Below are 27,844 nucleotides of genomic sequence, written 5' to 3'. Positions count from 1 at the left end.
TGTACACACAGGCACACACACACAGATTTAAAAGGAGAGACTCAATCACTATACAGTAAGAGGGGGGCTGAGACTTAAACCCTCTTTTGTCAGGTCTCCCAGTCTGTGTTTGTTCTATTTATGTGTCAGAAGAGATTTATAGTGACTAAGCCTTCAGGACAAATTATGAAGATTACTTGGATATATCTAAGTAGGAGTTGCTGTAATCTGCTGCTCTGGCTAGTTACCTGGGTACCCTGTCCCTTTAAGAAATAAGCCCCACCCACTCACAATCTCCTACTTCAAACCAAGGCAGATATCTTGGTCTGTCCCTCTTCGGAAGAGGCAGCTTCTGCCTCTCTCTCTTCCTTTTCTTCCTCTTTCTTCTCTTATGTCCCCCTCCTTTACTCATATGGCGTTCCCAATACACTAATAAACTCTATATCCAAGCTCTCTCTACATGGTGTATCTGTCCGGCTCCCACCTGCCAGGGGACCCACAAGGCCTTGGGTCACCCCGCTTCATGAATGATAGCAGCAGTGAAGTCATGAAAATGCATTTGTCTCCTCCCCTTCATCATCTTGTGCTGGCTGAGTACTGCCCAGGCATCAGACACTGCTGGATCTAGGTGACACAGAGACAGTAAGATGTGAACCCAGCACCTGAGCTGCTCATGAACTAGTCAGAGGGGTTCCCTAGGGAAAGGACAAGAAAAAAAAGTAAACTGAGCAAGAGAGATGAGGGAAAGGGACATAAGATGACAGAGTCAGAGGAGTCCTTGGAAGACATCTCCAAACCTAACTGCATCACCCAGCATCACCAGGTGGATTATCACAACTGGAATTTCCCAGTCATCAGACTTGCTTAGTACCCAGCCCTCTCTGCGAGGTTGAGAGCAATGGCTGGCAAAGGAAGGGAGTCAACGCTGCAGACTCAGACACCCACCTGGAAGTCTCTGTCTGAGATATAAGGTGTCTTTATTTTAGGGACCGTACATTATGTGAGCTCCCACATGGCATTTTATATACATGGATGAGCTGTTCTCAATGACAATGCTATATGTCTACTGGAAATTGCTTTTTAAAAATATAATAAAGCATGGAACATGAGCCAATTTAGGAGATGAAAATTACACATGAAAATACAGAATGGACAAAGGTTTTCATAACCAAGGATGATGCTCTCACTGTCTCTGGTTTCTGAATACATTCTTCCAAGGGAGGAATCACTAGAAACCAGAAAATGCTATTGATTCACCAAGGGAAGTGTTTCAACATGCTGGTTACCAGACAGTGATGGAGAGGAGAGAAAAGCAGGTGCTTCAGTATTTGCCAAAGCTTTGCAGTAACACAGCATTTTCTTGTGCAAAGTGGGGTTGTCCCAGTTCCTGCATAAGAGATGGGCCTCCTACTGCTGGCCATTTAAAAACATCCTTTGTCCTTCCAGCTTCAGATTCTAAGCACTGGCTGCAAGTGGGCAGTAGGCAAGGACCAAAAGCACAGGAGGTTCTGAGGACAGCAGGGGAGGCTGGCCCTTCTGTAAGTCCCCCAGGTGAGCTCATGGTAGTTTCCTGCCAGCTATTTCTACCCAGCCTTCTTTCGAAGTTACCATGTCCATGCCTGTGTACTTGTTTTAGGAACTCTGTCAGCAAATTCTCCATGCCCTGCTTCAACTTCTTGTCCAGTCTTGTGGCAGTCTTGACACAAACTAAGTTGTGGTTTGGTCTCTGTACAGGCCACCAGCCAGGCGGAGGTGGCATACACGTTTAATCCCAGCACTCGGGAGGCAGAGGCAGGCGGATCTCTGTGAGTTCGAGGCCAGCCTGGTCTACAAGAGCTAGTTCCAGGATGGGCTCCAAAGCTACAGAGAAACCCTGTTTTAAAAAACCAAATAACAGTCTCCATTTACACAATTTCAGCCTTATTTCACTTCTGGGGTTCAGTGATCAGAGTCTACCTCCCATCCCCCTTCTCCTGGGCTGCAAGGGGCCTGGGCAGTGACACTTTGGAGAGCTCACTGTCGCACAACTCCAGAAGCCTTCCTGGGAGTGGCTCATCAATTGGAGGTTGGGAAGCAGCTACCACAGGACTGAACCCTTGGATGGCTGCCCTCCCCATCCTGGCATCACTAAAATGCAGACAAGACACACCCTTTTTATAGCCTCCTCTTCCCCATTGTGTATTAGGAAATTAAATTAGCCTATGTCCTTACTGCCCCTCCCAAGTCTGAAACTGGCAGCTTCCATTTTGTTCTTTTTTTGCATTAGATGCAAATGAGTAAGAGTGACAGTGTAATTCAATGACGGATGTTTATAACTAGGAGGTTGTGAAGCCTCACAGATAGGAGAAACTGACCTCTCTCCTCTTCCCTCCTCATCTGATGATAAGTAAAACAAGGACCAGAGGTCATAAATTCTGTAGGGGCAGAAATGATCTTCCTAATTGCATTCCTAGCATAGTTTCAAATGTGTGTGTTGAATGAACGAATGAATATGGTTCCCCCAAAGTCACCTAGCCTTGGGTCCAGAAATGGTAGAAGAGGTCTCAGGTTGTACTGGCTGCTACAAGGGAAGGACTCTCTAGCAGAAGTGCCAGAATACACCCAGGAACAAACTCTCAAGGCTGATGGTGCCAGTGCCCCTGGTCAGGGAGTGGGCGTCTATCAGAGTATCTGTGCTACACACACTGAATCATGATAGTAAATTACTACACTCTGTTCATAAGTCTGCGCCGGCCCATGCATCTCCAAGCACCCCACAATCTGTCACAGCTCTGCAGTGCTATGTGCTAGGTTTGAGTTAGACTGAGGACTTCAAACACTGTGAGTCTAAAGAAATCATATGCTTTGGCTTGGTTTTGGTTCTCATAGGCCTCCATGATCAGGTAGTACTGGAGGAAGGGTCCTGGGCACCCTTGGGAGTCCTGACTTGGTAAGTTCATGTGGAGAAAGCCAGCTTTGTACTTCTTTCTCTGAAATATTGAGGAAATCGAGTCAGAGGCAAGGTGGTAATTATGATGGATTGGCCATGTAGTCACGGTACTAGAGTCTCATACTGGACCCCATTCTGGTTCTGCTCTGCAAGAACTGTGTAGTCTTGAGCAATCTTTTAGGTTTTCCACAAAGTCTGATACCTACCCTGAAAGCAATTGCAAGGATTGAGTGAGATAATCATATCAAGCCAGAACAGGGGCTGGCATGCGGCAGGTGTGCAACATGCTATACCGCATTCACAGTGCTTCTTGAAAGGGAATCTTGGTGGTACCCAGGGTACCCTAGCAAACCTCCTATGTCTTACGTGTATATGTGCTGTGCACAGAGTCCCACTCTGCCAATGACAGAGGTGGTCATGTGAGGATGTCAGCCTTGCCTTCTTCACCTCCACTCTGCCTGAGAAGTGAGGAAGAGTCCTGCTGAGAGGGGAGGCTGCTCCTCTTTCAGGCAGCACTACTGCAGCCCCTGACCTACTTTCTTACTAAAAATAGCCCTTCTTAGGTCACCGCAGCAAATTGAATTCCACTGCTTCACTGCACCCTGGAAGCAGGTGGGTGGGCACCACAGTGTATTTGGAGAGCTGGAGCATCCACTCGACGGTGCAGTGTTGCCCACCAAGTGTGCTAGTCTGTCATGCCTAGACAGAGGGCAGGGTGCGCTTGCACAGCTAAGGTAGGGCGTGCCTTGCTAAAGTCACAACTTTTGCTTGGCTATACACATACACACACACACACATATATCAACATACACACACACATATATCAATCAACTGGAGATAATAAAAGTAACCTTTGAGTGTTGCTATGCAGATAAAAATTGCTTTATAAAGCAGTCTCTGCACAGAAGAGGTGCTTGGTAATGAAGCTCGCAGAGTTGTTCACCATCTGGCCTGCTGCTCAGTAAGACCTGCCTGCTGGAGCTTCTCACAGATGGGCTAGCAAGGGACCCATCCATCCTAACACAAGAAATGGGCCTGAGAAAGGGATCAGCATAGATGACTTGCCTTGTATTTGTAAAGTTCTGTGATCATATCAGCAACACACATGCACGCGCCTGCACGTGCACACACACACACACACGCACATGCACACACACACACACAGACTGGTAAGCTGAAAGGGTCAGAGAGGTGCTTATGGGTGACCAGATAACAGCTGAAGGTTCTTGGCCAGGTACTCTGCATTTTAATAAAATGACAGGTGACTCTGACGCACTGTTAGATTTGAGAACCTTTGAGGTAGTTACTTTTTAAGGGCACATAAGTAAACAAATGAATTATTGCTATGTTTATTCTATTACAAGTATAATGCATGGGCATTATGAAATGAGCAGTAAACATGGAAAATTGAAAGGTAAAAAGTGAAAATGCAATCAGTATTGAGCACTTAGAGTATGCCAGGCCTTTTAGCAAGCCGTAGGAACTTGGTTATCATACACTCGTGGAACATTCAGTCTATGTATACAGGAGCAAATGAGAGACATGAAGGTAAGACATAAACACACACCCAAAGCACACAAGTTAGAGCAGAGTCAGCGGGAACAAGAATGGGGAGGAAGTGATGTCATTTTACCAGGAAGGGGAATCTAAAGAACTGAGCAGAAAGGAGAGGTGGGCAGCTGCTGGGTAACAGGGAAGGATAGTTCAGGAGGAATGAACTGGACATAGGAAAGCATGCATGGACAGAAAGTAGTTATCAGGAAGGTGTCCACAAAGTCACTGCCCTGAGGGAACTGTACACGTGACACACAAGAGGATAGCTGTCACGAGGGGCATATACATATGTATGTGTGTATATATATATATATATAAATATATATCCATAGCTTATGACTTCACATTTACCTCTCAGAAGTGTAATGCTCCTTAGAAAAGATTCATCCAACACGGATTCCAGACATTGATGTAGCCCTTAATTTTACCAAGGCATAGAAACACCGAGATGAGGCCAAATGTGACGGCACATGCCTATAATCACAGGCAGCACCAGGAGACAGAAGCAGGAGGATAGCTACAAGCTCAAGGCCAGCCTTGCCAACATACTGAGGTCCAGGCTAGTCAGGTCTACATAGTAAGAATTTGTGTCAAACAACAATACACACATATACACAAACAAAACGAACACCACCCAAAATACAAAATAAAACCATAATGATATTGGAGGTGGAACACAAAAGCTCTGAAAAGCTGGACTCTAGCCCAGAGTTTTCCAAATTCAAGAGCTTTCCTTAGAAGTGAATTTGAGGATATGAGTTAGTTAATAAATTAAAGTAACTAAATATCTTCAATGCTCTTGGCAATGCTGCCAAAAGGTTTTCCAAAAGAGGCCCACTGTCTCTATAAGTGAGGAGGTAAGCCACAAAGAAGCTACATGCTACCCAAGTCACAATGTTGAACACGGGTGAGATGAGAGCAACCCCTTGGCCTCCGAACTACCTGCTGGGGCCTTTTGCTTCTGCAATAAGATCGGTTTTGGTGAGTGTCTCTGATGGTTTCTACTGCTAGTGTTTTAGGTTAGTAATCATCTTGGGTAGATGAGGTGATACACGCCTGCTTACATAAACACATGAAGGTCTATATTTGAGTAGATTTCCCCATCTTTAGATAAACAAATGTTTCCACACCAATGAAAATTTCTGTTGTATCCAGAAATGTTCCCTGTTCTCCCCCACAGCCACACCACCCGAATGTGTCCAATCTCATCTCACATGTCTCCTGGTCTCATTTCAAACCCTGTGCAAGTCTTAAGAAGACCGCCTTACAGGATCCCCAAACATTTCCAGACCATGGTGTTCACTGTCACCAAATCTATACATAGTCATCAGCCTATGACTTTGTGGCACCTCTGGATACAAAACTGCTTTACCTACAGAATAAAAGCTCGCCGACTCATGTTACTAGAAAGGGGTAAAGTAAGATTGCCATTCCCTAAAGCTTGAATGATAGATCAACTTCAAAGAGACTTCTAGAGTTTGATGGTCTCAGGGCAGACCAGTCCAATTCCTGCTTTCTATAACTACAGAGGCAGGTATCCTGGTAGACTGAGGTAAGTGGGAGACAATAACAAGAGCTTCCGTGTGCTGAGGACCTCTCAGACCAGGCACAATGCCAATTTCTCTGTTAGAATCCATAAAGTGACATCATTTCAATGATCTCCATCCTTCTTTCTGGTGGTAGTGGGGGCTGATCCCAGAGCCTTGTGTGTGCTAGTGCACACTGCACCATGGAGCTGTATCCCAGTCCCTAAAATCATCTGAATTCTGCAGATGAGAAACCCTGGGACCTAAGAGTAACATGCTCAAAGGCCATGCTATCACTAGGTGGCAAAACCAGGCTTCGAAGCCAGGTATGCTTGTCTTATGACACCACTCCAGTTCTGGTTCGGACTCAAGGTCCTAGTGGACACCCATGTTCTCTGCGCCAACGTCTCCTCACATGTGATATGAGATAAGTGTTCCCTTTCTGCCCCTCGGCTCAGTGCACAGCATGGTGTAACACCTGTGAAAGACCCAGACAGATGAGCAGGCAGTTAGGAGAGTCCTGCACCTCACACCTGGCAGCTGAACACCTCACCAAGGTCCTTTGCCGTCTAAGGAGACTAGCTGCTGTCCTGAACCACTCAGTTCCTTCGAGCAGCAGGAACTGAGTAGCTACAATGTGTTCCTAGTGACTTTCAGAGAAGAACAGAAAGAAGAGGTAGATACTCTGAGAAAATCCATTAACCAAAATACTGCATTCTGGGAGCACCCTGGGGAATCATGGTTCCTCCGAATGTTTTTTGCTCTATCACTCAGGTGCTTGGCTTGTACTCACAATCCCACCACCTTTCACTGGAAGGCTGTTTCAAGTAAAGCAGGATTCAGCAGGAAGGGTGTTGTGGTTTGGATTCTATCAACAAGGGTTAGTTCAAATGAGTTAAGATAATTTATTTCAGTTTTCAGAGGTGTCTGGTGAAGAATCAGGAGACCTGGACTGTGGTCCAACAATTCTACTCACTGGTTGTGTGACAGTCAACAAGATGCCCAACCTCAGTTTCTTTCCTTTTATGTCAAACAGCAATGATGTGCAGTTAACCTCCCTGAGACAGCGTTTCTTCTGCTGTGAAGCCAACATCACAATCACTATCTGAATACTCTCTGTGGGCAGCCTGTGCTGAGGGCTTTCCCATACTCTTGTCCTCACAGCCCTCTGCGGTGGGCACTATCATTTCCATCAGTAGACTGGAAACCACAGCCAGAGAGCTAAATAATTTGGGCCACACAACTGTTACACTTTCATGATAGGTGTCCTACTTAGGGTTACTATTGCTGCAACAAAGAACCAGGACCAAAAAAGCAAATTGAGGAGGAAAGGGTTTATTTGGCTTATACTTCCATAACTGTCATCATCAAGAGAAGTCAAGATAGGAACTCAAACAGGACAGGGCCCTGGAGGCAGGAGCAGAGGCCATGAAGGGGTGTTGCTTACTGGCTTGCCCTTCATGGCTTGCTTAGCCTGCTTTCTTAAGGGTTCCGAGGTGCCCTTAAGATATGGTAACACCACAATGGGCTGCCCCTTTCTCAAACACTAATTAAGAAAATGCCTTATAGGCCTGGTTATAGCCCCATCTTATGGAAACATTTTCTTAATTGAGATTCCCTTCTTTCAGATGACTTGAGCTTGTATCAAGTTCACATAAAACCAGTTAGCATTTTAGGATTCAAAACTCTGGTCTTGACTGGAACCTATGCTCTCAATTGCCAACCACATTCCAAAGAGCTATTGCACAGAAAAAAATGAGATAACATTACTATGAGACATTACTATGAGATGCCCCCTGGGTGCTCGGCAATGTAGGTCCCTCCCTCTTCTTAAACTGTGGGCCAGGTAACTAAATGTGGAGGGTCACAGACACTTGGCAACAGTAAAAAGTTTATAAGCATACAATGACCAAAATCAAACATATAATGGGTATAAGATGTTTTTGGCAGTGCCCCCTGTGTTAGATCACATGACCTCATGGTCTCCTTGATTCTGAGCACACAACAGGTATACTCTGCACTGTGCATGCCATCATAACCCCCAGTAAGCAGTGGCTACATCCCAAACACCTCAGCTTAGATCTGAGATGACTTTACCTTATCAACTGTGGTGTACTTAGATCTGAGATGACTTTACCTTATCAACTGTGGTGTACTTAGATCTGAGATGACTTTACATTATCAACTGTGGTGTGTTTACGGCGCACACCTAGTTCTCTGCTCTTATGAAAACCCACAATGGTTTCTTTCTAATATTTTCCTAGTGTCATTTCTCAGTATGTAAGCATAAAATTAGTACATTTTTAGATTTTACTGTGTTAGAATGCTGTATTTTAAAAAAACTGTCATTTGAGTTGCTGAGTTTCATTTTTTTTTTAAATTAAAAGCACTGGGGATGTTTCATGTCCTGCAATATCAAGACTCAGCCAAGATTAAATTCTTCTCATAGAAATACATAACCCATCAGTTTGTAATTTAGCTTCTACAGTTAACAAATATAAAATTATCTATGTACTGAAGAGCTATCTTAACTTATTTTAAGTTTTTTTGTTTATCAATAAATATTCGATAACTACTTTATATACTTAGATGCCAGGGATCACATAAAACTATCTCAGGTGCACAGGAGTCATAAGAGAGAGAGTGTAAGGAGGCTCTGCAGGTTCATGTTCTCACAGTCATGGTGTGGCCACAGGGGTCCCGTGTGAGCACTTGCTTCTTGAGAAGAGACTGATGGCGTGGGATGGTACTTACTGAGGTGACCCTCAGATGTGAAGTCAGCTGTCCTACAAACAGAGGCAGGGCTATGGATGAAATCCCTCCTCTCTTCACAGCTGAGTGCTGACGGCACTTTGCCAGAGAGCTGTTGCTAAAGAGTCACACATCACATTTGTACATGGTCACATGGCTAATGAGAAAGAGGGCTGAACAATCCCACAACCCATGCTTCCACGGAAATGAGGAAGGGCTGAATGCAAAATAGAGCTGTGATTCCAAATGTGTACTGGGTTCTCTACTTTACCATAGAACTAGGTTGTTGCACCCCCTCATCACCTCAACCTACCCAAGGTGCTGATTCCCACAGCCAAGAGCCACAGGGTGAGAACTGTGGGGTCCGGGAACCAGGGAGCTGGCTCAGTAGATAAAGTTTTTGCCTTGCAAACATGAGGATCAGCGTTTGGATTCCCAGAGCCCATCACATGCCTGGTGGTCATAGCAGCAATAAGTAATGCCAATGCTTGGACGGTGGACACAGCCACTCAGAGCAGGCTTATGAGAGAGCCCTGGTTTTAGATTCTGCATCAAAGAAAGCAGTAGAGAGTAATCTAGGAAGACTCCCAGGGACAACTTAAGGCCTCCACAAGCATGGTCGTATACATGTGAAATTACATACATTCACCTACATACCCTGCTGGTTTACTTTCTGTTGCTGTGATGAACCACTCTGGTCAAAAGAAAGGATGTATTCAGCTTCTACTCTCAGACTGCTGTCCATCATTGAGGAAAGGCAGGGCAAGGACCCAACTTTGAAGCAGAGACTATGAAGGGCTTGTGAGTCACTGGGGCCTTGTTCCTCTTCCAGTGCCCATTCTCTCACTTTTCACCATTACTTACCTATTTAATTGCACACTGGGACAGGTGGCCGAGCCCTAGCTGGGGCTGCTGGAGCCTTAGCCTTCGCCCTAAAACTCTGGTTATAGATATGTCAGAGGAAGACAGCATGGGGTCTTACCGTGGACTTGGGAATCAGAAGAACATTTCTCTAATCTTTGGATATACACTAATTGTACAATTACTAACTATGCAGCTGGGGCAATCTGCTTAATCTTTCTGCCTCGATCCCTCATATACAAGTAGACAAATGTAGACAGCAGTATCTACCTTATACGATTGCTGCAATTATTAAATTAAAAATTCAAATGGCAAAAAAAGCCTCCTTACACAGGGCCTTGCATGGAGTCAAACACACACTTGTTAGCTGTCCTCTTTTTGTCACCAGTAGTACAAAGGTGCCAGCACACCGCCTGGCGCTCAGCAAGTATCTTGTGGGGCACTAAGTCCCTATTATCTGCAAACTGGGTGAGAGGAGGCCAAGAAGGAAAGCAGAACACTTTATCCCAAGCAGCATGATTGTATGAAGCAAGGAGAGTCACTACACACAGCCATCAATCATGCCTGCATTGTATGCCTGCAGGCTTCCCTCAGGAAGAGGTTTGCATATATGGAAACATTGTTGACACACTGTCAGGAGGGATGTGAGTAAAGGGCCTCTTGGTATCTAGAAGAACATCTACCAGGATGGGCTATGTGATGGTGAGTGTTGTCAGCATGTCAGGATCTAAGATCATCTCAGAGGTGGGCCTTTGGGCATGCCTACAAGAACTATCTTGATTGTGCTACATGAGGTGGGGAGACCTGTCCACTGTAAGTGTTGCCATTCTCTGGTCAGAATCCTGGACTGCATCAGTGGAAAAAGGAAGCTGATCGGCAGCATGATTGGCCCTTTTCTGCTTCTTGACTATGGGTGCTTTGTGACCAGCCCCTGCTGCTGCTGCTGTGATCCCCGCTCCGCCCCCAGAGCTGTATGCTTGAATGCAATTACAGGCCAGAATGAAGCCTCTCTCTCACTTGTTGCTTTTGTCAGGATATTTTTGTTTTGTTTCTTTAGACAGGGTTTTTCCGTGTAACAGGATAGGCTGGCTTGAACTCACAGAGATCCACCTGCCTCTGCCTCCCAAGTGCTGGGATTAAAGGCGTGTACCACCACCACCTGGCCATTGTTAGGATATTTTATCACAGTGATGGAAACGTAATGGGGAAAATGGAAAAGGGCTGGCTCCTTGTAAACGGTGGGCAAGAATAAAAGACCCACCCACCAGACATGCTGCTCTTGCATGACTAATAGTATCCTGATACACACTCTACAGCAGGACCACATGGCAGAAACACCACCCATGTATCCATGAAGGAAAAACTGGGCTTCAGTGGGCCTGTGTGGCTACCTCCCTCTGTAGAAAGGCTCTCAACCTCCTCCCACAGCTAATGGTCTCCATCCTAAGAAGAGATTCTCCTTCGGTGGTCACAGATATTTCACATTGAATTGCATTTAAAAGCTTACTCAAAACCTGCTCATTCCCCTCTTCCGGTGCTCCCTTCTCAATGGTGATACATCCCTCCAGTCCACCAAGCAGAAAATCGGCACCACCCCTTGAATCTGAGCCACTGCTCCTGACACGCTGAGCTCTGCCCTTCCAATGAAGAAACAGCCCCCTCTCCTTCCATGACTCTGTGTTTCCAACCCTCTTCTAACCAGTTTGGCTTCCATGATGTCCCTGGAATGATTTTCTTAGAATGGAGACTGGGCCATGTGATGATCAGTTTCACATGCCAGCCTATATCATTCCAGGTGCTGCTGGGTATTCTGGAGACGTGGTTAATGCGATTAGGTGGCTTCACAAAAGGGAAACTGACGGCCCTAAGAGAGGTGTTTCCCCAAGAAGTTCAGCCTGTCCAGTGTGGCTTAGCTCCTGCCCCACTGTTCCTTTGCAGCACACCCTTCCTGACGTGTGCACACCCTTCCTGACGTGTGCACACCCTTCCTGACGTGTGCCGTAAGAACAGACTGGGCAGTCCCTACAGCTGCGCACACCAAGCCTCATCCTAAATTCTTTCATTTACACTGAGTCTGTTTCTCTGACGGAACCTTGGCTAAGGCACACTCATCTCTAAAGAGAATTTTTCTATTGATAGAACCTCTTAGATGGTAAAACTCAATGGGCAGACCAGGCCAAGCTTTGTGAAGCACGCGGAGCAACAGAAAGCTCTGCGTACCGGGGCTGCGTGGGTCGGGAAGTGAGCTCGGCCCTTCCCATGCACCCTGAGAGTCAGCCATCATATGACCTTCGCTGCTCTCCACCTCCTGACCTACAGGGAGGCAGAACTCAAGATGGGTTTTACTCGCTCAGAGCGAGTGTTCTCTGAGACAGGGTCTCATGTAACTTAAATATTCTTAAAAATAGTGTAAACTCACTAAAGACCAATAGAACTGTATTTCTTTTACAGACTTAATGCTCCCTCTTACAACTACATTAATACAGTTCTATGTATGCATCCCTATAAGAAAATTTAACTAAGCTGGGCAGTGGAGGCATACACCTTTAGGCCCAGCACTAGGGAGGCAGAGGCAGGGGGAATCTCTGTGAGTTCGAGGCCAGTCTGGTCTACAAGAGCTAGTTCCAGGACAGGCTCCAAAGCTACAGAGAAATCTTGTTTCAAAAAAAAAAAAAAAAAAAACAAACCAAAAAAAAAAAAAAAAAACCCCAAAACCACACATACAAACCAAACCAACAACATCGGGCTGGGGAGATGGCTGCCCTTCCAGTTACTCAGGTTAAATTCCTAGCAGCACCTACATGGTAGCTCCCAGCCACCTTTAACCTCCCAGCCACCTTTAACTGCAGTTCCTGGGGACTTGATATCCTCTTCTAGCCTCTGTGAACACAACACACACACATGGCGCACACACATACATGCATGCAAACCCTCACACACAGAAAATATTGTTTTAAAGCCTGTATAAAGCACGGCAGAGGCAAAGGTGGCCAGATGATAAGACCGACAGAAGGTTATCAATATGTTGTAAAGGTTAAAAAGCTGTCCTCCCCAGAGGGTAAGCTGCTGTTAAACATGGCTTGAAGCAAAAGGTTTCAGGCAGAGTGGTAGGCGATCTGCTTCCTTAGAGTGCCTGGGTTCCTGCTCTGGCTGGCTCACAGCACTGCCCTTTCTAAGACCTGGGCATTTCTGGTACAGGTGGGGTGAAAACAGCCTCTGATGGCCTTTCCAGCCTACCCCTCTTTAGTTCTATACACTCGGTATCAGCAAAGAAAACATGGCACCTGCTCTTTGTAGGCTCTCTCTGGAATGGACAAAGGCAATGTCAGCATGTGGATGTGGTGCTGGAGCCCAAGACACTCAAAACCATATTCCTATCTTACCCATAAACTTCCTCTTTAGAGCCCTTTGGCTGATGGTATTCAGACAAGACCACTGCCTGTCCCCAGTGATAGCTCAAAGGCAACAGGATCCACAAGCTCATCCTTTTGGCTCCTGGGGCTGGGTGCACATGCTCTGGTCTCCTTAGTACATACAGACCGGACTAGGGATCACCTTGTGAGTCAGCTCCCAACACTTAAGATTTCTACCACTAGGGCCTCTCTTAGGTTTAGCCCCCATTGCCGCTACTCTGTTAACCTCAGCTTACATGTCTACCCTTGAGTAGGTCCCGATTTTGTCATTTCATGACAAATCTTCCTACTATTCTGGTATCAGAGGAGGTAGAATGCTATCTTTCTGTAACTTCACAAAGTGGGGTTGAGCTAGAACCTTTAAATGGCAGTAGCAACAGACCCCTGTGCAGTTCTTATCAGTAGATCAATGAACGAGAATTATAATAAATTCATCATCTTGGGCTTCAGACTCCTTACAGTAGATTACCTAGGACAATGCTGTCATTCACTTGCCTTCTCTTCCTTGTGCTTGTCTGTGACACATGTTACCAGGGCTATAAATAATCAATTAATAACACATGGAAAGTGGGTAAAGGTAGACATGGGCCAGTCATGTCAGCTGTTACTCTATTCCAACCAGTATGGCTCAGTCAATATTTGAGGCTTGATAATCTGCTATGCCATTATTTTTCTTGAACTTTATTTCCTTCTACTTCACCCCAAAGCCCAAATTACTGAAGTCATTAACAGCTCTCCCTCTCCATGTGTGTGCGTGTGTGTGTGTGCATGTGTGTGTGTATGCGTGTGTGTGCACATGTGTGTGTGCGCATGTGTGTGTGTGCACGTGTGTATGTAGGTTGGGGGACAACTTTGGGTGTCATTCCTCAGGGGCCATTCATCTTGTTTTTAACACGGAATTTCTCACTGGCCTGAACTGGCCAAGTAGGCTAGGCCTGCTGGCCATAGAGCCCCGGGGATCTGCCTGAGTCCATCTCCCCAGTTTCAGGAACAACAAGAGATGCCACCACACCCCTTTAGTTTTGTTTGTTTTAAATGTGCGTTCTAGAGCACAAATCCAGGTCCTCATGGCGAGCACCACACTAACTGAGCGTTCTAGAGCGCAAGTCCAGGTCCTCATGTCCTCATGGCAAGCACCACACTAACTGAGCCATCTACCTAGTCCCTCTTTAGTTTCTTTTAAACTACAACTGAATCCTTATAACAACCTCAGGGAGATAAAATATTGAGGAAATAAAAGAAAGTAGGTCTGTGCTCCTGCAGCACTGGGCTACAGTGACCAGGGTGGGGCATATGAAGACTGAGACTCCTCTTCTGTTTGTACAGCAGAAGGTTCCAGAAACAAGCCACAGCAAAGGGCTCATGGTGCCATGGTCTGAAGGGCAAATGCACTCCTCACTTTTGCCTTGATTTTCTCTTCGGAGGAACCAAGCCAGTGTTCATGTACGTGGAAAGCTGCTTAAAGCCTGTGGTCCTCCGAGCCAGGCTTCTTTTCACATCTACCAAGATCCCGCAACCCCCTGTTGGCATGAGAAGCAGCCCTTTCCTGTAGCTGAAGTTCTTGGCCAGCTTCATCTGGCAACACTCAAAATTCAGATTTTAGAAGGCATTTGTTGAAGAACGCCCTGTCTGGTCTTTTCTTCTTGCTCTGTAATGCCATTCGGTAAGATTTCCGCCTCTTCCCCGCTCACGCCACTCCCTCAGCATGTGGGAATCATGTCAGGTGCTGCCTGGGGAAAATGACGACTCACAAGTCTTGCAGAATACAGCTCCACCCTCCTCATACCCTTGCTCCCTTTGCTCATGTCTGCCTCACTCCCTGAAGCCTCTTCTCCTCTCCTACTTCAAGGATCACCTGGGAAGCTTCCCTTGGTAGGGTGAAGGTGTGAGAAAAGGAAGCCTTCAAGTGCGAGTGTGGGCAGTCTCGGGAGTGTGAGTGTGAGCAGTCTCACAGTCTCGGGAGTGTGAGTGTGAGCAGTCTCGGTAGTGTGAGTGTGAGCAGTCTCACAGTCTCGGGAGTGTGAGTGTGAGCAGTCTCGGGAGTGTGAGTGTGAGCAGTCTCGGGAGTGTGAGTGTGAGCAGTCTCGGGAGTGTGAGTGTGGGCAGTCTCGGGAGTGTGAGTGCGGGTAATGTCCGAGTGTGTGAGTGCGGGTAGTGTCCAGGAGTGTGAGTGCGGGTAGTGTCCGGGAGTGCGAGTGTGGGCAGTCTCGGGAGTGTGAGTGTGGGCAGTCTCGGGAGTGTGAGTGTGGGCAGTCTCGGGAGTGTGAGTGTGGGTAGTGTCCGGGAGTGCGAGTGTGGGCAGTCTCGGGGAGTGTGAGTGCGGGTAGTGTCCGGGAGTGTGAGTGCGGGCAGTCTCGGGGAGTGTGAGTGCGGGTAGTGTCCGGGAGTGCGAGTGTGGGCAGTCTCGGGAGTGAGTGTGGGCAGTCTCCGGGAGTGTGAGTGTGGGTAGTGTCCGGGAGTGCGAGTGTGGGCAGTCTCGGGAGTGTGAGTTCTGGGCAGGATTTTGAAGATATCTTACCAAGTCTCTTAATTTATTCACAAAGAAAAGGAAGATGGTCATCTGCCCACCACGATGACTTGTCTGTTACTCAGGTCTTAGCCTCTTAAAGAGTGAGCAAATGCTGAAGGAGCCAAATGGGCAAATGCGATGCTATGGAAGCTTTGCTCCATCAGTTCCCCCAGGGAAGAGCTGCGCATGCCCCTGAAAGGCACAGGGATTCCAGAAGCAAAGGGCAGCATGCAGGGCAGCCACACATGGGTCCAGATGCTCCCAGGGAGACAGATGTGCCCCTAGACTTTGCCCAAGGTTGGGCTCACTGGATCACTGGTGCAACTGTGTGGCCACTGTCAAAGCTGCCCAGTTGCTACACACAACTGGCCTTTGAAGTGCTGTGCTTTACTGACAAAGGAGGACTGTGCCTGGTTTCTGCCCTCTAGACAAGGGCTGTCAGTAAGGGCAGCTCTGTTGTTGCTACCTTCTGCCACGTGCACACTAAAAGCTCAGGTGACCCTGCTTGGGAGGATCTACCAAAGTTTGATAGTTAAAGGGATCAGAAGAGAAAAACACACCCATAGAGTCAGAAACTGAAATCTGGGCTCCCTCTCAAGTCTGGATTTTTCTGCCAGAAACAGAGACAATTCTTATCATCTAATTTCTATTTTAGAGCTTCTACCTCCCCTCCCAAGGGGGGTGGCATTAAACCCAGGGCTTTGTACATGCTAGGCAAAGTTCTCTGCCACTGAGCTACATCCCTAGCCCCAAATGACAACTAACTGCAATGATCCGTGCAAAAGACTCTGAGTGGCCAGTCCTTAGCAGTTACTCAACCACTCGCATTGTACTTCTGCTCTGTAAAAAGGCACTGTCCTTTACAGGGTAATTTTTATTTCTTATGCTAGTTGACTTCTGAAGTATTTTGCTTCATGGTTCCACTCTGAACAGTAAAATCAACGTGAATGAAGACTTGGCCCAATGAAACCCTAAACTGTCTGGGCAGTCACCCACTTGTCCCTCGACCCCGAATCCCCATTAAAGTCTTCCTACCCTTGCTCAAGCTCACCCTTACACATAACGCTTGCTTCCAGTACTTAGGCCCTACCTTTCTCCCAGAGATCTCGAAAACTAACCCACTGCCTCTTTACTCGCTCTTCTATTTCTCATCCTGATACTCTGTACCCTTTTACTCACTCATCCATTCAGTATTCACAAGCAAAGCATGCGCCAGATTTCATCCAAAGCTCTTTCTCACTATATATGAGTTCTCCAAGACACGCAACTACCATATTTCCCCACAGTATTTGGAATGCCATGTGCCACAAGTAAACCAAAGGAAGGGAAGATAGGGAAGATTATTTAGTCAATATTTAAAAAGCATTTGGGGGCATGTGCATATTGCTTAGCTTTATTAAAATGGTGATGCAGGTCATAGACACAAACATAGATGCTGAGAGGTGCAGATTATTTCAGAAACTATCTTGTCCAATTAACTAACTGCCTAAGGTTGCAGTGTCAGCCACTGCTGGGACCAGAGTTCAGCCCTTACACAGCAGAAGGATTCTAATTTACTTCAATTCTTCACAAATTTTGCCTCAAATTCACCTTGATTATTAGATTCACTTTCTCAAAGTTCCCATTGGCTTCTGTATCTGTAAGTGCAGAAGGTCACAAGTGCAGTTTCTGCTACCCTAAACAACTCTAAAAGAGCCAGAGAAATACGCAAAAACATCATGGTCACCTTTGTGCTAAAAAGGGCCAGCCTGACAGAGTAATTTAGCAAGTACAGGAGCGTTTTCCAAAGCCTGGCAGCCTCACCTTGCCATGTCATTTAGAATGACTCCCACGGTGGAATATAAACATTCTTTCTTCAGGAAAAAATAGCAGGAAACACCCCCCCCCCCATCCACCACCAGCAATAAATAAACACATCTTCCAGATGTAGAAGCTCTGATTATGTTTCTGGCTTGGTGGAGAGGAAAATGGTATCCAAGCCATCAGGTGAGACGGAAACAAATCAATCAGTTCCAGAGCAGAGTGAGACAGGATCAGGAGCAGGGCACTGAGCACAGCCCGGAGGCCCAGAGCCAACAGCATCCCCTCTGCTTGGTACACAGCCTGGGAAGCCCCTGTCTGAGCAGCACTCATTGTAGTGTATCCTAACTCCATCACTGGCAAGCTGGGGAAGTTCCTTCCTCTCTTTGAGCCTTCAGGCTACTCTGGTAGCAACAGGAGCCAGGAAGTCAGCCAAAGACTTCGATCAACAGTATTGAGATAATTGAGCAGCCATCTGGAGAATAATGAAGTTGAATCCACACCTTGACATTCTAAACTAGGATAGATTCCAAATGAATCAACGCCTAACATATTAAAAGAAGAAGGAAATAAAAAGCACAAGGCCAGAGATAGCTCAGTCAGTAAAGAATGTGAGTTTAATCCTCAGAGCCCACATAGGTAAAGCAACGCTTGTAATCCCAGCTCTTGGAAAGTAGAGACAGGCAGACCCTATGCTCAATGTCCAGCCAGCCTAACCTACTTGGCAACCTACCAGGCTAATGAGAGACCCTGTCTTTAAAAAAAAGGGGGGGGGAGGATTGGGCGCTTAAGCAGTGACACTGAGGTTAAGTTCTGGACTCTCATGCATGTGCCTCCACTCAGACCTGTGGAGGGTTGTGCCAGCTTAAAATCCACAAGCCATAATCGAAAGGACTGATAAACTTAATCCCTGCTAACAGAAAAGATTACATGGCAAAAATAATAAAAGCAAAATAAGCCAAAACCCAAAAAGTAAAAATGAAACAGAAAAACCCAGGAAATTATCTGTGCAATAACACCACCAAGAAAGGACAGCTGTCTCTTCTGTAGGATGCTCTTAGGAGCCAACTGTCCACTGGTGGGAGAGGGCTATCAGCTTGCCTGGGCTGCTCTAATAAAATGCCCTAGCTGTCACTTCTAAACAGGACTCGGCGACTCAAAATCTGGATGTTGGGTACTCCAAGGTCAAAACTGGCTTCTTGTTTGGTGGAAGCTATTTCTCATAGATGGCACCTGCTAAATGACCTCATATGGGGAAACAGACAAATAAGTTCCCTTGGGCCTCTTTTATAAGGGCACTAATCTTTCTTATGGGACAGCTGTCATGACCTAGTCACCCCTCAAAAATCCCATCTCCCATATCTGAGTGTCCCCACTGGGATTAAATTTTAACACATGACTGTGGGAAATAGGGAAAGCACAGCCATCCAGACCTGTAACACAGGGACAGGGCACCGTGATAACACTGACTGCTCAAGAATGTCTGCATTCTAACTCCCACAGCCTGTGAATATAGGATTAGATGACAAAGGAGAATTGAATGCACAAACGAAGGGAATTGATTAGCTAACATCACAAAATTGTGCTAAGTTATCCAAGTGGGTCCAGTATAACCATGAGGCCAAATGGGGATAGGGAAGGATGAAACAGTCAGGCGAGAGGACACCAGAGGAGAAAGCTCACATCGGCCACTGCTGGCTTTGAAGACAGGGGGCTAGAAGTCACTTCTGAACAGGTGGTCTACTCTAAAGCCACCAGAAAAGAAAGAAACTAATCACCATCCTCCCTTCAGCCCAGAAATCTATCCAGACTTCTGACTTCAGCCTTCAGACAATGTTACTTGAAACCATTAAATTTGTAGTAACTTATTACAATAGCAATGAAGAAGCCAGCACAAGGATGAAATAAGTCTTCTCACGGGGAACGTGAATGGCCGAATCTCACTTAAAATAACTAAGATGACCGAAACTAGAAGGGCATGCGTGTGTGTGCGTGCGTGTGTGTGTGTGTGTGTGTGTGTGTGTTGAGACAGGGTCTTGCTATGTAGGCCAGATTATCCTCTTTGCCGCAGCCGTCTGCGTGCTGGGGTAGTACAATGATCTTTGAGGATAACAAAGCAGGAGGGCTTACCAACAAACTAATAATAATAGAAAGAAAGACTCATCTCAAAGCACACTCATATGTATATGCAATCTCTTGACCTTTAGCTAAGAGGTCTCTGCAGTTCAGTGACTAAAGATTAAACTTTCTAATAGACAGTTCTGAAGCAATGTTTTAAAAATGAATCTGAGATGGAATTTTAGTTCGAAATATAAGAGGTAAAACAAAATTTCACATAAAAACATTTTGATGACCTTGGAGTGGGTTAAATGTCTTAAATTGGGTACCAATACCTCAAAGCATTGAAGAAGAGATTGATAAATCTGGACTTCCCCTAAGACAGAGAAATTTACTCACTAAAAGATATTATGAAGATGGCAAAGGATTATAAAAACACATTTGCAATGTTATTTTCCAATAAACAGTAGACTCTGTAAGCCACAAATAATTAAGCAAAACCAGAATCCACTGTAAAACAGTGGGCAAAGATTTAACACCTTTGGACTGGGGGTTTTGAACTTCATGAAAAAGAAGCATAGGCAAGTACTTTGCATTTTGTGAGATGCAGCCCCATACACTCATCAGAATGGTCTAAGGCCATGAAGCCGACAGCACGCGGGAAGGGCACAGCACAACAGAACACCCACGGATTACTGGTATGAACCACTGAAACTACTTTAGAAAATGTTTAAACAGTAGGTATTGTGTTAGTTACTTTCATATTGCAATTAAGAGACACCATATCCACAATAACTTATAAAGTATTTAATTCTGTAGCCCACAGCTCCAGTTTACAACCATTATGGCAGGGAGCATGGCAGTAGCAGGCAGGCCTGCACAACACTGGAGCAGTTGCTGACAGCTTACAACAGTCACGAGGCAGACAGAAAACTAACTAGAATGATTTTGAAACCTCAAAGCCCACTTAGTGACGTACCTCCTCCAACAAGGTCACACTTCCCAATCCTTCCCGAAACGTTCCACTGACTGGAGACCGAACATTCAAACATATGAGCCTCCGAGGGGCCCTCTCATCCAAACACCACAGGTGTCTATGACTATACACATGACCTACAGCTCCTCTTTTCAGCTACACATGCAAGAAATATCTATGCCGTGCTTACAGTAGCTTTCCATGCAACCCCCAGCACAGAAACCCAGATGTCCACCAACCGTTAAATGGAGAAATGAGACGTGGTACAAGCACAGAGAGAAATACTAACCAAGCAACAACGAAGAGCTGCTGCTGCATACAGCATGAATAATTCTTTGAGATACAATGTGCTTGCCACAAGCCAAACAGCAGGAGCATGCTCTTTATGTGATGTTCAAACAGACAGAACAAAGGCTCCCTGTCTAGGGGAGAGTTACAGCTGGGGTGGGGCACGAGGTTACCTTTTGAAGTGCTGGAAATGTCTTATATCTTGCTCTGGGTGGTAGTTTCTTGGGCATAAATTTGTGTGAAAAGTCATTAATCCAAATCCTTTGGATTTAAATCCATTATATATGTTCTATAAATGTTATCAGTGCTATGACTCAACAAATAATTTAAGAGAAGAATCTGTTTTGTTCATGATGTCTGAGACTTCGGTCATTGTGTCAAGGAGGGCACGACAAAGCAGTTCACATCATGGTGGACAGGAAGCAGACTGGAGCAGTAACAGGACAGTGGTTAGGGCAAGATCCAGCCCTAAGAATTCATTCAAGCTACCATTTCCTCCAAGTGGGTCTTACCAATCACAGATTTATCACATCCCAACAGTCTATTCAAAATCTGAATTCATTACTGGATTAAACCATTCATGAGGTCAAAACCCTTGTGGTCTAATTTTCCACTACACAGACACTCACACAGAGGCCCTCTCAGATAGGAACAATGTCAGTCGCCTTAGTAATCACTTGTTTACTTCCCAACCTAGCCAGGCTGACTACCAAGATTAGTCATCACAAATGCTACGTTCATCTGTGGTGCGCGTGCGTGTGAACGTACACTACAGTACAGGTGTGGAGGTCAGAGGACAACTTGCATGTGTCAGTTCTCCGGGGCTCAGAGTCAGCCATGGGGCTGAAATTCAGGTTTCCAGGCTTGGAGGCATGCCTATACCCACTAAGCCACCTTGCCAGTCCATAAATGTGATTCAAGTTCAAAAGTAATTAGAGCTGGAAAGTGGCTCAGTGGTTAAGAGCATTTGCATATTCTTGCAGAGGACCCAGGTTAGATCCCTGCATCTGCAGAGTGGTTAGTGACTTTCTGTAACTCCCTCTTCCGGGCCCCATGGGAGCCAGACAAGCAAGTGGCACACAAATATATATTTAGGCAAAATACTCAAGTGCATAAAGTTAAAAAAAAAAAGCCAGGAATGGTGCTGCACACCTTTAATCCCAGCACTCAGGAGGCAGAAGCAGGTGGATCTCTATAAATTTAAGGCCACCCCAATCTACACAGTGAATTCTAGAACAGCCAGGGTTATGTAGAGAAACTGTCTCAAAAGAAAAATAATTTAAAAACCGCCTTGTTCACCAGTCACATAAGCCTGGTTAAAACAAAATCCAAGTCTTTCCAACCCTCTATTAGGCACACTGCAAAAATCGGGCACTGCTGCATATCGTTGACTGGAAAGAAAAACGCTATCGTCCTTACAGAGGCAAATTTTGCAATGTCTTGCAGAAATCAAAAATACAATTCCCCTTTTGTATAATAATTTCACTTTTGGAAATGTATCCTATAAGTACACTTTCCCACAGTGATGCAACAATGTTCACAGCAGCACCGACTCATCACTTATACAAAACGGCCTAATCAGAGAAGGCATTTATAGCCGGCCTATCACTCTCCACAGAGGAGCATGCAAGTTTGAACATACCTCAAAGCACTCTACAAAGCCCCAGGGTTCAAAGGTATCATTGCTGGTGCCATAAAATAAAAGTAAAAAAGTAATTTTCCTCTATTACATTTTTCTCTATTAAATTCTGACATGGCCCTGTTTGATGGGTGTCAGGCCAAGGTCAGATGCTTCTCATACATCTAATAAAGGCTCAAGGGTTCAACAGCTGGAAATCACCAGTAAAATGATGCATAGACTATCATTTCAATATGGTATAAGAACTGGCTTTGAGGCCAGGCAGTGGTGACGCACGCCTTTAATCTCAGCACTCGGGAGGCAGAGGTAGGTGGACCTCTGTGAGTTCAAGGCCAGTCTGGCATACAAGAGCTAGTTCTAAGACAGGTTCCAAAGCTACAGGGAAACCCTGTCTTGAAAAGCAAAAACAAATAAACAAACAAGTAAAGAAACTGGCTTTACTTGAAAAAGTAGGGACCATGTGTCCTGCCAATATACAACCCTTTAAAAGGCTGTCTGGCAAGCCTTGTGCTTTAGAAAGCCAGCACCAATAGCATCCTTTTCAAAGGGTCTTTGTGAGTGCAGAGAAAGGTTCTCCTTGCCTGCCTACCTCTCTTCTTTCTGTATATGCATATGTATGTATGTGCTCCTGTGTATGAACATGTGTGTAAAGGCCCAAGGACAACCTCAAATGTCCTTCCCCAGGAGTCCATAGAGTAGTCAACTGGCTGGCTAACAGGCACAAGATGTAACAGTCACTCTAGATTACTAGATCAGGTTGACTGAGGTGGTACCACCCATGCGCTGAGGTCTCAGACATAATGAAAAGGAGAAAGTGAGTTGAGCACAAGCATTCGTCAGTCTCTGCTTCCTGTGCCCAATGTGCACAGCTGCCTTCTATTCTGGCTGCCATGAATTCCTGCCAAGATGGCTGTACCCCTAGAACTGTGAGCCAAAATAAACCCTGCCCAGTTGCTTTTGTCAAGTAGAAAGAAGTAACTAGAACAGTTGGCAGGTCCTTTGCGTACTGAACCACCTTCCCCCAGCAAGGGTCTTCTGAAAAGCGTGGCCATGTGACCTTGCACACTTAGGCCAAGAGCAGCCTGTCTACAATGGAAGCTATGGATGGAAATCCTGGGTGGAAAGAAATGCAGAGAGAAGACGAATGAGCCAGGTGAGTGAGCACCAGCCCAGGTACCTAAGGAGTGCAGGCACAGAGCAGAAACTCTGCATGCCTATGCCACTCAGGAAGTCCCACTTCCGGGGTGGGCATCAAGATGGTGAGGTTACAGACTGAGGATCTGGCTCAGCGGACAGGGTAACTGCAGGAGGCAGAAGGTTGAGTGGTTTTCTCCTCAGCTGTCATCTAAGCACCTGCAGGGCTAGATCTAATAGTGCTTCCCAGGCAGGGACTCGCACCACCTGCCATCCTGCCTCACCACAGGAGCCTGGTGGCAAGCACCAGACAGCAAGAAAGACTTAATTGGGAAACTAAGGGAAGAATTCATCTAAACTGCTAAAGAAGGGGAGAAAGAAACCTAGATGCAGATAAAGTCATGATGCAGAATTCTTTTCTCTGGAAGAAGCCGAAAAGTGGCTGCCAAGAACCTTGCCCTAGGCTGGGTCCCTGCTTGGGAAATGGGTAGCAGGATCCTGACTCGAAACAAATTGGCGTTGGCACTGTCTCCAGAGTTCCTGAGATGTCCAGATCTCAGATAGGGGCAGGATTCATCTTATCATGCAGACTTTGTCCAGGACACTGACATACAGGATAAAGACACCTTTTTTTCTAGTCTCTACGGCTCTCAGGGGGCCCCTGGGTCTCAGTCCCCATATAGTCAATTACAACCACTCCCTTTATGAGGTCATAACAGATAAATGTAACAGCTAACAATGTACCCTGAATTTTGTATCAGTTTTCTACTAACAACTGTGGGAGGTCAATAATGTAACCAGAACCTGCTACTGCTTCAGGCACAGGACAAGGTGGGTGGAAATAGTCTTGGAGGTAGGCCAGAAGTTTGACCATGGGCACTTCTGAGCAACCTGCTAAGCCCACCTAACCCCTGAGTCTCAGCTACCAATAAAGTGGGTTAGAACACATTACTTTGTGGAGTCGTGCTTACTCCTTAAGACAGAGTACATCCTCATGCCAGACTGCCCCCTTCTCTGTCTCACCTCCCTTTCCAGCCTGTTTGGTCAGAACACATTTGTTAGCCATTAAGGCTCCTGCTTATGAACACAGTCTGGTTCTTTTTATGCTATAGCAGTCTACTCTGGAAGTACTCCAAGTCTATCTTGTGTGGGATACAGCACCAGGTACTGGTGCTGGGTTTAGAGTGGACTGGAGGCAGAAGTCTGTGTGATACAGCAATGGCAATGGGGCTGGGGGAGGAGGCAGCTGGGAGCAGGGACTCAAGCTGCTAGGGTTCTTCTCCAGCTTGCCTCTCTTTTGCTGGCCTCCAGCCAGGGCGAACAGGCAGCAGCTTCTTGTTACTTCTGCCTGCAAAGCGTGCACTCTGCAAGGCACCCTTTGGGGACTATATTATCTCAAAGCACCCAAGTCTCAGCTCCCAAGCAGAATGACATCTGACAATACTGTGACTGGGGCTATCTTTCCTGCCCTGGAGCTCTCTGTTTTAACACACTGAGCCAGTCCCTAGGCACTAAGGACCAAACAAAAACTATGTTTGTGGGGCTAGAGAGGAACTGAGCACAGCTCCTAGCACCAACATTGGCAAACTCAGGCGATCTTATGTCCTCTGACCTCTGTGGGCACATGGTACATATAGACTTATGAAGGTGTATATATATCTCATTTACTTTAGTGGGGTGGAACAGGGTCTCCCTATGGTAATTGTTACTATGTGCATAACTATGTAAACCAGGTTGATCTCTCACTTGCAATGATTCTACTAACTCAGCCTCCCTCAAGATGGGATTACAGTATGCCCAGCTAATTTATGTATTTACTTATATTTATATTTTTATTGTGTATAGTATTGGGATCAAATCCGGAGCCTCAGGCATATGAGACACGTATTCTTATCAAGCTCTAAGCTAAAACCAAGAACAATGTCTGATTTCAAAGGACTCAAACACTTGTCCAGTCCCCACACACTGACGCTGACAGCCTCACTGAGATAACACAGGGCTCCTCTTCCCTAAAATATCTTCATTTCCCTCTCCCAATGAAGAAATACATCACTAGAACATTTCTCTACCACTTTCCATGCCAAAGAAAATCAGAAACAAAGAAATAGACACAAGAGGCAACTTGTGTACTTTATCCTGCCCAATGTGCACAGTAGTCCCGCAACTAGGAATTATGATCCCCACTGCAGGGACGAGGAGGGAAATAGAGTTCACACAGAGATGGTGCTGGTTTGAAACATGGCTGACTGTTGGCTGGTTCTGCTCTTTCCAGGTCCCAGGCTGCCTCTGTCAGTCAGCTTCCAACTCTGCTAGCTTGGGCTGCTTCATGTATAGATTACCTTCAACCTTTTTGTCCATGCTGGTCCCGGGGGAAACTGCCTTCTTCCATGCAGTGGCAGCAGCAGCGACTGGGCGCCGCCTTAGATTCTCTCATTAGCTCATCTTAATTACACCCAGACCACAGCAGTTCCGGTGCAAAATACCTGCTCCTGCTGCAAAGCAGGCAGGGTTGCTGATAGCTTTCCTAGCTTTCCCTGCCTCCAGCTCCTCTAGCTCCCTACTGCTGCCAGCAGCTTCCTTTCTCTGCTGTCCTTGGTTCTTGCACATGACACTGGGTAAACACTCAGTCCACTCCGATCCAGACCGCTGTCGGAGTCTAGCTCAAGTCAAGCGTGCTCATGACTCTGCTTAGTCAGGTGCTGCTCACGGTGCTGTGAAAAAGGCAAGAAAGAGGAGGAGGGCACAGAGTGCTTCCCTTCCAGAAGCCTCAAGTCTGAGGCTAGGACACAAAAACAGAACAAAACACTGGCAAGAGGCAGGTGGAGACTTGAGGGAAACTTGGTTTTCGGCTTTAAACCTTGCAATTTACAGGTAGGAGAACTAAAGTCTAAGAAAGACGACCCAGGGAACTAACCATATCAAATAACAGCAACTAACATTTCTTTAAAAAATTTTAACATTTTTTAAAAAAAGGTTTTACTTTCAGTTTTAATTATGCGCATATGTGTTTGCACAAGGGCGCAGAGTCTATGGAGGTCAGAGAGGGCTTTGGAGCACCTGGAGCAAGAGTTACAGGTGGCTGTCAGCTGCTGGACATGACTGCTGGAAACCAAACTGGGTTCTCCGCACAGCACATACTCTATCACATTAACACTACATGCTGGGCACTGCCGCTGCCTCTGTTTTAATGACAAGGAAGATGAGGCAGCGGGGGAGCGGGGGCTAAATGCCTTGTCTGAGTTCCCGCCAGTACAGAAGCCTGCACTGAACTCTGGACCCTTGCCACTACACTGTAGTACGTGATGACAACCTCATCTGGGTACAGTGACTGAATATGGGGGCTGTGAGACACTGAGGAGTAGAAAGTTTCTGAACACACAGCAATAACCAATTATTTCAAGATCAATTCTGTAACGAAGTCAGGTGTTACGGTAGCGCTTGCCCATGCTCTATCATGTATGTGACTTCACTGCAGCCTTGATTCTGTACACAAGATGAGGTCAACAAACACGGCCTGAAAACCCAGCTCAGACTCCCTGTGATAGAAATTGGTCTCTGCTCTTAGAAGCATGATGGTCAAAGTGTGGAAACAAAGACTTTCTTCTAACTCTTCTCACTGTCATGCGTCAGCAGTACCGAACGAGTACATCTTTGGCCTGTGCTGTGTTAAAATGTTTGATTTTAAGAACTGCTATGAGTTGCTGATTTGAATTTCTTTTCTTTTCTTTCTTTCTTTTTTTTTTTTTAAAGTCATTAAACAGAACTGGCCAGATGGCTCAGTGAGTAAAAGCTCTTGCCGCCAAGCCTAAAGATCTGAGTTTTGATCCCGGGAACAAGTGCTGTGTGTGCCTACACATATACACACACCTAACTTAAGTTTCAAACATTAAATGAATTTTGGCTGAGGACAGAATTTGCAGCAATTTTTGAAATGGTCCTAAACACTGCTGTCTTGTACTGGGTATTTAGGGGAAGTGGTGTACTCAGCACTGATGGCACTGAATATCAAACTTTCAACCAAGGTTTAACTCTGTATGTAAAAATAAACATGCACACCCATCTCATCAATACACAAGTCTGCTTTGCCCTTTAATAATAAAAGTTCATGTATACCAAAGAACTGTTTTTAAAACAAATTTCTTTAAGCGCTATTGCCAGTATTTGTCTGATTTGCATATGTACTTTATATACATGTATACCTGGAATCGTGTGGTGAAAAGGGATTATGAGCAGTGAGAGTCTAAGAAGTCCATTTTGCCCCACTGCGCAGCTCAGCCTGAACTGACCAGGGACATCAATGGACGGCTTTCCTGAATTAATTACTCTTGGGGGTAATCATGAAAACCGTGAACCTGCATTATCCAGAGCCAGCTAAAAGGTTTGTGTCTGACTGGGAGTGTGCTGGTGCAGCTATATACCCGGCAGCA

At 45.9% G+C, this 27,844-nt stretch overlaps 1 protein-coding gene across 2 annotated transcripts in view; it reads right to left on the bottom strand.

The window, feature by feature from the left end:
* The window catches only part of Sergef (secretion regulating guanine nucleotide exchange factor), a 213,655-nt gene that overhangs the window by 49,748 nt on the left and 136,063 nt on the right, over positions 1 to 27,844 (bottom strand). The window lies entirely within an intron of this gene.

Source organism: Chionomys nivalis, chromosome 23 (assembly GCF_950005125.1).
Source record: "Chionomys nivalis chromosome 23, mChiNiv1.1, whole genome shotgun sequence".
Classification (NCBI taxonomy): Eukaryota; Metazoa; Chordata; class Mammalia; order Rodentia; family Cricetidae; genus Chionomys; species Chionomys nivalis.
This window is presented reverse-complemented; position numbering and strand designations above follow the sequence as displayed.